The sequence below is a fragment of the Rhinolophus hipposideros genome (genome assembly GCF_964194185.1).
Source record: "Rhinolophus hipposideros genome assembly, chromosome: 6".
In the NCBI taxonomy this organism is placed as follows: Eukaryota; Metazoa; Chordata; class Mammalia; order Chiroptera; family Rhinolophidae; genus Rhinolophus; species Rhinolophus hipposideros.
In genome coordinates, this window is record NC_138052.1 from 14,291,648 (window position 1) to 14,303,661 (window position 12,014).

General features: G+C 36.0%; 1 pseudogene across 1 annotated transcript; it reads left to right on the forward strand.

Annotated features, from left to right (window-relative positions):
• The first annotated feature begins 8,441 nt into the window (after window positions 1-8,441).
• LOC308498879 (heterogeneous nuclear ribonucleoprotein C-like) lies at window positions 8,442-9,752 on the forward strand (annotated as a pseudogene). The gene has a single exon. The product of its transcript is annotated as a heterogeneous nuclear ribonucleoprotein C-like (transcript).
• Window positions 9,753-12,014: the final 2,262 nt, after the last annotated feature.

Sequence of the window (12,014 nt, forward strand, 5' to 3'; positions counted from 1 at the left end):
ATATACCTCTCTATGAAAATGTCATATAGCTCTTAAAATTTCTTCTATGTAGAACAAATTATAATACAGAGCACTAACACAAAATTTCTGTTTTGGGAGATAATTTAAGTTTATTGCCCTTCTGTTAGTGGTGGGGGGAAGGACCCTTAACAGGGTTAATTGCCTTCCCCAAGTCCACATGGTTTACTTTGGTACAGAGAGAGTGAGAATTCAAATTAAGGATGACCCTCCAAGAGAAAACCCATCCAATCTGATTTATACTCTATTTGCAGGCAGTCGCGTAGGCTAGGTACATTTGATCATTTTTCCCAATGGTCACTCTAAAAAAACAACAAAAACATGAGTTCTATTAAGAATTTCTAAGACATAAGTCTGTTCAGAAGGTAAACTTCTTTATTTCAGGGTTTATCACCCAGTAAATATAGTTCTGTTAATGTAATACCATGCCAGGTCTACCCATGGGAGGTCAGGTTTGAATATGATGATAAATTTTGTTCCAGTTGTGGTATGCTGCTGTCAGTTATATCCTACCAACACGGCATATATCAAAGGGCTAAAGAACATTTATGAAGAGAAGAAAGGCTATGGTGTTATTCCCACGTAGCATAGTTTTACTAAGTTTCAGATGACACTGGCAAGAAGAAAGACACTTGTCCAGCACATTTTCTGCTTAGTGTGACTGTGGATCTCCTTAGTTACCAAAGGTGTTGATTATCAGATGACCTCAAATCAAAGTCAGAGAACAAAACCATTAAAAACCAAACAAAAGTTCAATGCACTTTTTGTGAGAAATTTGCTATGAATTCAAAAGAAAGAGCAAGGCTCTCAGTTTGGTTACCTATTAAACACGGTCTTAAAATTTTAGCTCATCTTAGAGCTGATAGACCAAACAGTTACTTACTAATCAACAAATATATATTCAATATCTACTGTGTGAAAGGCTTTGTGTCAAGTAAGCTTTGTGAGGAACACAAGAGTTGGACCTGATGAGATCTCGGCTCTCACAGAATTCATGTTATTTAATCACCATAAATATCATTCTGAAATTGGTATGACCCCATCTGTGATACCCAGACACAGACAGTTCTTTCAGGTGGACCATAACACAGTGCATCCCATTCTACAGTCCTTCACCTCAGTGTTTCAAAAATTTTAATGTACATGAATCGCCCAGAGGGCTTGTTAAAACACAGATTGCTGGGCCTTACTCCCAGTACTATATGAAATACAGATGTGGTGCCCTCACTTAGGCTGGAGTGGAATTAATCAGTAAGATGCCAGTTGGTGTAATTCCAAGCCATTCTCACCATTTAAACTCATCACAATGTTACACTCCAAAATGCCAATTTGCTAAAGACAAAAATGTCAATGCTACAGATTTAACTAAAAACACTTGTGATAAAAATTTCATTCATTTTTACTCCTTTATTTTATTTGTTTCTTATCCCACAATTTTGGATGGGGCTGTGGGTTACAGGTAGTTAGGGGGGAAAGTCTTTATTAGCGCAATAATATATCAATAGTGCAATATAAAAGGCAGTCAAATTATTGAAAGTGTTTGCCTACTCATAGGTGTTTTACTCTGAAGACAAAAAAATTTAAACATGTCTTCAAATATGTTTTGTAAAATCTTGCAGCTACTCCAATAGAAGTATGTAGAAAGAAATTAGAACTTTTAGACCTTGGGAGCCTTTCCAATATAGAACTGAGAACCGGGATGTGAAAGTAGCGAGAGAATAAACCAAGCAGCTCTTGAAAAGGGGAGAGGGAAGGAGAGGCTGACATGAAAGAGTTACTAGCTGAGAAAAGTAAAGAAATATTGAATACTATGTTTTGGGGTTTCTATAATAAAATAAAATATATATGATCCCTGATCTAGAAATCACCAACCTGATAGTTTACACATCACTTCTAACTTCAAAACATGAGAAAGGTGGATGATTTCCTTTCCTACCCTTAGACATACACGGATGTTAGACTTTTATGAAAATATGAAAGAAATAAAAAATATCTTACTATTTTAGGTGTAATTCTAAATTTGCAATTCCACTGAAAAATAAGTAAGCCAAGTCCAGAGATTTGACAGGAATGTTTAATTTGTTTTCAGTGTAGCCAAGAGAAGTCAAGATAGAGAAGAAAAGAACAAGTTTGTTGCTGAAGGTGGGGACAATTTTTCAGAAATCAAGTTTATAATAAGCTAAAATTAGGTCTATATTTAGCATTCCAAGATAGTCCCTAAAACTTTCCATTACAGACCTCAGAGTGAAAGATCCTTTTTCTTAGAGTGTTGCTACCTTGACGACAAGATTTACAATCATTTCAGGAAAAGCTTTATTGCTTTACAAGCTCTGAAATAGGAAAAGGATTAATAAGTGCATTACATTCAACATTTTGTCCAAATTGATCTGAGAACATGACTGGCCCCTTTATTTGACTTTCTCAGCTCTGCTGTCTCTTATCGTTTTTGACTAGAGGAACATAACTGCTCAAGCACAACAGAAAAAAAAATGTACCAGGGCTTACAAATGTCAGGCAATCTCAATAATGTTGACCATCAGAGCCCTTTCTCCAACTCTACCAATGCCATGACTACAAACAGCCACAAACAACACCGGAAACAAATGCTGAATTTGACCCACTTCAGATATTGCTTTTTAAACTTCAAGTAATGAAACACACACACACCTACCTCTGTTTTTTATCCTCCTACATTTTGGCTTTTAAAGCTATTTTTAACCAGTGCAGTTAATTTTTGTTCATTCCCATTACATTATTTTTAGCAGTAGTTAAACTGTCAAGAGAAGGAAGAGCCAGTATTTACTACACTGACATTGGGGAACAATTCCCTTGATATTTATTACACTGAACTATGAGGGGAAAAGTTCTTCGACGTTTTAGAATTTATAAATGGAGCAATTTATGAGTTATTAAGTATTTGGGTATTTCCAGAGCCCAAATGGGTCACTTATAATTATCTGTAGGCCAACCAGTTTCCATAAGGAAGTTTTATTGAAAGTGTTCAGATAGCAACTTTAAGAATGAGGGGAAAATAAATTCTAAAAAACTACACTTGAAACAAAAGAAGATAGATTCAGAAAGTTCAAAGAGTCTGTTGAGCTTCAATACCTCATAGCTTTCCAAAATCTCTCATCTTAGCATTTTTCCTTAAGTTGTGACTGCATTTTGTTCATAGGCTAATGCATTACCTAAATATAGATAGCCATTTTTAGTATAAATTCCAAAAGCCATAAATGTTTCATAATTGAGCACATAATTTGAAGTAAAAGAGCTTTTCCACTCATTCCTTTTTACCCCTGCAAATTAGAAAATATTCAAGTAATTACTCCTTTAATAGTTCAATGTTCACAAGTATATTTAATTTATAAATATCCCAAGCATCTTTTTCTCCCCACAGCAATATCAATGTGGTGGGGGGACAAAAATAACTTAACTTCTACAATTAACCAAATCACCCAGAGCTTTGATTCAAGATTCCTTCATTAAGCCATTAACATAATACATTGCTAAGTGGAGGACTGTCCAACTTTTATGATGTCTTTCATTTCAATTCAATGGCTGCAGTTAGAATAAAAAAAAAAAAAAACAGCAACTGCAAGATCAGCAAGATGATGCAAAACCCTTACACTCGAAACATTTTTCTGCCTCCACAGTTTATCTGAGGGCAGTCGATGCCAGAGCACGAATAAGGGAAGTGATTTTAAGTAACAGAAGTAGCATTCATTTGTCCTTACCCAATAAATAAAAGGGCAAATAAAACACTTGATTCCTATGACCTCAAACACTTAAACAGAAAGTACTGGTCATTTTATGGTTTTCGAACCATACTCAAAGGTAGATAGCCAGTTCATAAGTCAATCCTACTTTAGATTACAACAGATACTCCTACTGGAGTTTATATATTACAATCCAAAGTGTCCTATAGGTACTGTTATGGCATTGTTTGGTGATGGTGTGTTTATATAATTGATATACATAGGAATCTGACATGCAGAAAAAAAATCCTAAATCTCAGCATTTTATTTCTAAACTTGGACACAGTGCAGAGAAGTCCAATGCTGAAATGTTTCTGCTTTTGCCATTAGAGATGGTGTAAATTATCTGAATTTGTGTTCTTCATGATTTCAGCTAACGCTGTCTGTTTATTTATGATGCGAGTGTAATTATGAATCAATTGATATATCCTGGAGACCTCATTGTTTTTAAAAATAATTTCAGGTAAATGATGCAAAACATTCAGTTTATGGTGTATTTGTCATGGAAAGACTCTGACAAACAGTAGATAAGTTCACAAGACAGAGAATTATTCCTGAAAATTATATTACTTTTGTAATTACAGTCTATGAAGTATTGCCAAAGGCCTGAGATATAAACCTAAAAGTAATGTAATCATAAAAATCCAGTCTTCTCAAATTTTGAATTTTAGTAAAAGGAATGTAATTATATGTGAATCAGAGATTGCAGTAACTAAAGATGATCCATCAAGTTATCAGATATTTTACATAAAAGAGTTTGAGAGGAACTCATCACTTTGCCCCAAGATGCAAAGTATCCACACAGACAATAATCTAATACAGATAAATGGCAAAATAGATTAAACACTTCATTGGAAATATGGTTATTTACAAGTCTCCTTGTAAGTCAGAACATCTCAAATAAAAACAAAGAAGATGGCATAAACATTACTTAAAACTAAAATAGAACAGTAAAATTGTGATCTTGGTCCTTTTCCTTTAATCATTTCAGAAAAGCCACAAATTTAAAGTAAGCATATGAATTGAAGAGTGCCTCCAATCACCTTACTGGTTTTGAGTTATATGGTGACATACATAAGAATATATGGTTTTATACCCCCTCTATAGTCTTTTATACTCCCTCGCTATATTCACTTTAGTATAACCACCAGTTCAACATTCACAATGAATGATACACTTTTCTTTGGAAAAGATAAGAAGTCCTAAATCCATATAACAATGAAATACTGTTATCAAATCACATTCAATTTAATATTATTTGTTTCTGGAAGTTTGCAAATTCTTCACCAGTCATATCCGGAAAACTAACATGGACTAGACACTCTTCTAGAAGCTGACTAAACTTTGTTCCTGAAATATACCACTCACAGATCCTCAGTCAACAAAGCAAAAGTCATCAAAGTAAAAGAATTGTTAAGTGGAAACTACTCTATCCAGTCTACACACACAGGCAAACAGAACCAAATGCTTTACTCAAATCTAACCTCTAATTCAAACTCAAACCAGGTGGTTATCTTCACTGTATGTCCCCCTGCCATACCAATGTTCATGTGTTAAGTAGACGAATGAACATACGTGTGCCAAAGCAGAGGGAAGAGATAAAACCTGGGTCCTACCTTGATTGTTTTCAAGGGCTGACACTTGATGTGATGGGACACGCTGGCAGTTTGGTTCATGTTTCAGGACCTTGGACAGTGCACGATCCCAGGTGGAGTTCCAAGGCTGAACCAGAGATCAAGTCTCCTCTATTAGACTTCAGCGGGGCAGCTGCTGTTATAGCTGTTGTTTCTGCTGCTGCTGCTGCTGCTGCTGCTGCTGCTACTGCTGCTTTCTCACTCCGGAGGCTGAAACGCTGTCAGATTGGAGGAATTTGAAACTCAGCCATAAATAAAGCATTCACTTGGTTCATTCTCAAAGCTCTTGGCGATATGGAATAGAAAGCTAAAGACTGTTTCAATTCACTTGTGCTGTACCTTTTCGGTACTGAGATGTGACAGATTCTCAATACATCCAATGATCTTGGCTCTCATTCTCCTTTCAAAGGGACGAACAACAGAAAATATACAGAGATCAATTGCAGCACCACAGTTTAAAGGGACACTCTCAAGTCCCCTGATTCTAACCAGTTTATACGTTTCTTCAGTGTAAAAGAAAATCTGTCTCTCTTTTTCTGCCTCTCTCTCTCTTTCTGTCTCTCTCAGCTTTTTATCTCTTTTTTCTTCTTTCTTTCTTTTTTTCTTTCTTTTCTTTTTTACCATAATTCATTCTCATTCTGATACTAAATTTTTATTCCTTCTTGGGTAGTGCTTGCAGTCAAAACAGCAGTAAATGCTGGGAAAGGACCTGTTGCCTGGTTTAAGGGTGCAGATTTTTACATCTGTAGTCTCTGTGGATATTTAAGAAATTCTGCAGTTACAACCAGCCAACGGACTGACTTTTATACAAGCTGGGAGAAAGCTTGTGGTATATAAAAATGTTGTCAAACACAATAGTTACTGAATGTTGCACCAAAGCAAGAAAACAGTATGTTTTTTCCTTTCCTTTTTACTTTTAACTGTATCTTTTCTTCAGGCAATGCTTTTTGTTGTTGTTGTTTTATGTTTCTGTTTGTTTGTTTGTTTTAATTTCCTGGGACAAACTAGTAGTTAGCTCATGCCAGTTCAACTTCTCAAATAGTTGCTTCTTGTCCCAAATTACATTGTCTGAAAAATAAATCATAAATACTTATGAATAAAGTATCTGAAGAGTCACCAGTTCCCACTGTTACTTCAGCACTGACTAAGATGAACTTAACCCTAATTGGAAATAAGAGATCCAGTAGGTTTGACTTAATGGAGTACATTATTTTCCAATATGTATTATAAATGATTAGATGTGACCTAGGCTGAATGTGTATGTCTCATGTATTTTTGAAGACCAGAACTTTTTACTCATCAGAAATATATCCTGCTGGTGAAATGCCAAGTTTATAAGATCGAACTACTTGAAGCTTTCAGAAAGCTTTATGATTGGGGCAAGAATACCATAGATAAACTCTAGATGAAAAGGAATACACTAATAGGTTTGGTGACATAATTAAATTTATACACTATTAAAAATATTTTCTTTTTTTCTTTTTTTTTAATTAGTTTCAGGTGTACAAGACAAGGTAATACTTAGACGTTCTTCATTTATGTCCCTCACACTGTGAAACCCCCTCCCCCCATCCATTATCTCTCCGACCTCACACCGAGCCATCACATTATATATATAAAATTATAGTTGGCATTCATTAATGTTTAGCTTCTGGTGTACAATGCCATGATCAGGCATCCACATTATCTCTGAGGTGGTCTCCCAAATAGGATGCATGTCCATCGAATACCCAACAAAATCTTTACAACATTATTGAATAAGTATTTTCTGTTTTGAACTATAAAGGAGATCTAAACATTCTGCACAGTAGTCCAAATGTTTGAGAATGGTTGGGTTTCAAAAGATGATAGTTCAAATAGAACAGTGGAGGCAAGAATTAGACAGCAGTAAGATCAGAGAGTCTGAAGCCAAAAAGTTTACTAGCAGGAGTATTGAAGGAATCAAGAAAGTTATGGTCCCAACATATACGGAGGTTCCTCAGAAAATTAAGAACAGGTGCTCACTTCGGCAGCGCATATACTAAAAGTTGGGATGATACAGAGAGGATTGGCATGGCCCCTGCACAAGGATGACGTGCGGGTTCGTGAAGCATTCCATATTAAAACAAAAAAGAACAGAATTACCATATAACCCAACATACAACCCAACTTTTCTGATTATCTACCCCAAAACTCTGAAAACATTTATCCGTAAACATGCATGTACCCCAATGTCATCACAGCATTACTCTTGGTGGCCAAGACATGGAAACAATGAAAGTGTCCTTTGATAGATGATTGGATAAAGAGGATGTGATATGTATATACAGTGGAGTACTACTTGGCTAATGAATAGATGAAATGCTGCCATTTGTGATGACATGTATGGATCTTGAGATGATTGTGCTAAATAAAATGTCAGACAGAAAAAGCCAAGAACCATATGATTTCACTCATATGTGGGATATAAAAGTAAAAGCAACAAATGAACGAGACAAACAAACAAAAACTCATAGACATGGACAACAATTTTGTGGTTACCATAGGGTAAAGAGGAAGGAGGGTGGCAGAAGAAGGTAACAGGGGTCAAATATGTGGTGACATAAGGAGATTTGACTTTAACTAGTGAACACACAATGTAATATATAGATGATGCATTACAGAAATGTACACTGAAAACCTATATAATTTTATTAACTAATGTCACCCCAATAAATTTAATATAAAAAAGCAACAACAAAAAAGAAAATTATGGGCAAGAAAAGGAAGCCAATAAGAACCAGGCATTCTAACTGGTGTGAGGTGATATCTCAAAAAATTAAGAATAGAATTACCATATGACCCAGCAATCCCTCTCTTGGGTATTTACCCCAAAAATCTGAAAACATTTACCATAAAGATATATGTGCTCCAATGTTCACGGCAGCTTTATTTATGGTGGCCAAGACATGGAAACAACCAAAGTGTCTTTTGATAGATGATTGGATAAAGAAGTCGCAGTATGTATACACAATGAAATACTATCCTGCCATAAGAAAAGATGAAATAGGCGACCACGTTGCCGACCTCGAGGAGCAGTTGGCTTCTTCACTTACAACCCGGGAGTAGGAGATTCAGAATCGACTCTCTTCTCCCTTCCCCCTTCGGGTTACAAATCACTTGAAATATATAAGTTAGTGGAACTTTGCTTGAGTGAGATTTTTTTGATCTTCAGCTACATTTTTTTTGGCTTTGTGAGGAACCTTATCATCAAAGACAATGGCCAGCAATGTTACCAACAAGACAGATCCTCGCTCCATGAACTCCCGTGTATTCATGGGAAATCTCAATACTCTTGTGGTCAAGAAATCTGATGTGGAGGCAATCTTCTCAAAATATGGTAAAATTGTGGGTTGCTCTGTTCATAAGGGCTTTGCCTTTGTTCAGTATGTTAATGAGAGAAATGCCCGGGCTGCTGTGGCAGGAGAGGATGGCAGAATGATTGCTGGCCAGGTTTTAGATATTAATCTGGCTGCAGAGCCAAAAGTGAACCGAGGAAAAGCAGGTGTGAAACGATCTGCAGCGGAGATGTACGGCTCCTCTTTTGACTTGGACTATGACTTTCAACGGGATTATTATGACAGGATGTACAGTTACCCAGCACGTGTTCCTCCTCCTCCCCCGATTGCTCGGGCTGTAGTGCTCTCCAAATGCCAGCGTGTCTCAGGAAACACCTCACGGAGGGGCAAAAGTGGCTTCAATTCTAAGAGTGGATAGCGAGGATCTTCTTCCAAGTCTGGAAAGTTGAAAGGAGATGACCTTCAGACCATTAAGAAGGAATTGACCCAGATAAAACAAAAAGTGGATTCTCTACTGGAAAGCCTGGAAAAAATTGAAAAGGAACAGAGCAAACATGGAGAGATGAAGAATGATAAGTCAGAAGAGGAGCAGAGCAGCAGCTCCCTGAAGAAAGATGAGACTAATGTGAAGATGGAGTCTGAGGGGGGTGCAGATGACTCTGCTGAGGAGGGGGACCTACTGGATGATGATAATAATGAAGATCGGGAGGATGACCAGCTGGAGTTGATCAAGGATGATGAAAAAGAGGCTGAGGAAGGAGAGGATGACAGAGACAGCGCCAATGGCGAGGATGACTCTTAAGCACATAGTGGGGTTTAGAAATCTTGTCCCATTATTTCTTTACCTAGGCGCTTGTCTAAGATCAAAATTTTCACGAGATCCTCTCCCCTAGTATCTTCAGCACATGCTCACTGTTACCCCATCCTTGCCCTTCCCACGTTCATTCATTCATACTGCCCTGCGCCTAGTCCCATTCTCACTCCCTTTGACGCTCCCAGTAGTCATGTTAAGTCTTACCCTGTAATTTTTGCTTTTAATTTTGATACGTCTTTATGACTTAACAATAAAAAGGATGTATGGTTTTTATCAAAAAAAAAAAGAAAGAAAAGATGAAATAGGACCATTTGTGACAACATGGATGGATCTTGAGATTATTACACTAAGTGAAATATGTAAGACAGAAAAAATCGAGAACCACATGATTTCACTGATATGTGGAATATAAAACTGAAAGCAACAGAGGAACAAGACAGACAAAGAAACAAAAACCATAGACACAGACAATAGTGGCAGGGGGGTGGTACATGAGAGTAAAGGAGGTCAAATATGTGGTGATAGAAGGAGAACTGACTCTGGGTGGTGAACACACAATGTGATATACAGATGCTGTATTACAGAATTGTACACTTGAAACCTATGTAACTTTACTAACCATTGTCATCCCAATAAACTTTAATTTAAAAAAAAGAACCAGGCAAGTTTTCTGTCCATGATCTATGCTAACAGTATCAGGGCATTACATTGAGCACAATTAGAGGACCAAGAAATCTTATGATTCAAAGTTTAGAATTTTAAATCACAGGTGTGGCTGGCATTGTGGCTTACATCATATTGGCTTACATCACCCAAAGAAGGCAGGGGTGTCTAGACTGTGATCAGAGTAGTCATATAAAACTTCACTCTGTGAAGTTCTTCAAAAATGTCTTCCATCCCCACTTGGATGGCAATCAGAATGCGAGAGAGACAGAGACAGAGAGAGAGACAGAGAGACAGAGAGAAACAGACAGACAGAGAGACAGAGAGAGAGAGAGAGAGAGAGAGAGAGAGAGAGAGAGAGAGAGAAACAGAAACACTGGCATTACCATCTATAGATAAGTGGCCAGAATCTACCTAAAATCCTTTCCCAATGTTGAATTTTATAAACAAAAAAGACAAAACACACATTAAGAGAAAAGGTTGACTAGTATACACCATATACTCCCTTTCCATGTCTCACAGCCTATCATTATATCAAACTCTAAATCCAAAGAAAAATCAATTGTTCAGAATAAAATATATGACTGAAATCTCATTTGGGGTATTGTTTTCACTTTCTGTTACATTATCATTTCTTGAATAAAGAAAATCAAAACCATAGTAATTTTAAAACATTTATATTTCAAATGTATAATTTTTTCTTAATTTTGTGAAACCTGCTGTGTCTTAATATGTTCAGTTGGAATTACAATGAGAGATAGAGATTTAAAAAAAATTAGCTACACACTAGGAAATTATAAATACTGTTTAATTAGGATAAATTCCTGTACAATTATTCTAATTGGGATATATTTGATTCAATATGTTTAGTGAGAAAACAGCTGCAAAATTCCATCATGGTTTTTCCCATGGAAAGATTTTTATAAATGTTTATATCTACTCAGAAAACATTATACAGTGAATCATAGTGAAGTAGAAATTTTAAGCAATTTAATCCAAAGGAGTAATTTTAGATTTAACCAACACTAGTGATAATCATATAAAAATAGATTATTTTCAGGTTCCACAATTTGTGGAAAATTAATAGTGAGTCCTTCCATCCTCCTTACAAAAAGTAAGAAAGATGGCTACTAATTTTAGAAAATATAACCTATACATTTCTTGAACAACTATTGTTAGATTTTGGAAATAGAAAGCTAGATTTGGCTTAATGCAAATATTCCTTTTCTGGACTTATCCGGGATATTACTTCATAGATTATATAAATGGCTCACCACTCACTGTGCTGTGCAGCTAAAACTAATATAATATTGAATGTCAACTATAATTAAACATATACACATATATTATATATATATATAATACACACACACACACACACACGCACACACCAAGGGTGTGAAAAAAATGTATACAAGTGGACACTGGTCAATGTTGCTCAAGCAGTAGTTCTTCATAATCAGAAGTGTCTGGATGCTGATGGTAACCACTTTGAGCACCTCTTGTAATTGCAGAAGTCAAATGTGACTTGTATTCATCTTTTGATATTGGTATATATTGAGTATTACAATTTTAGTAATTTTTTTTTCCTTTCTTAGTATGTGTATACATGTTTTTGGCACCCTCTGTATATATATAGTCGCGAGATAGAAACCCAAACTACAGCACAGGGAATATAGTCGATGATGTTGTAACAGCTGTGTATGTATCAGATGGGCAGTAGACTTGTTGGACTAATCATTTTGTGAGGGATGTAAATGAGTAATCATTATGTTGTTTCATACATCTGAAACTAATAAAATAAAAATTCCTT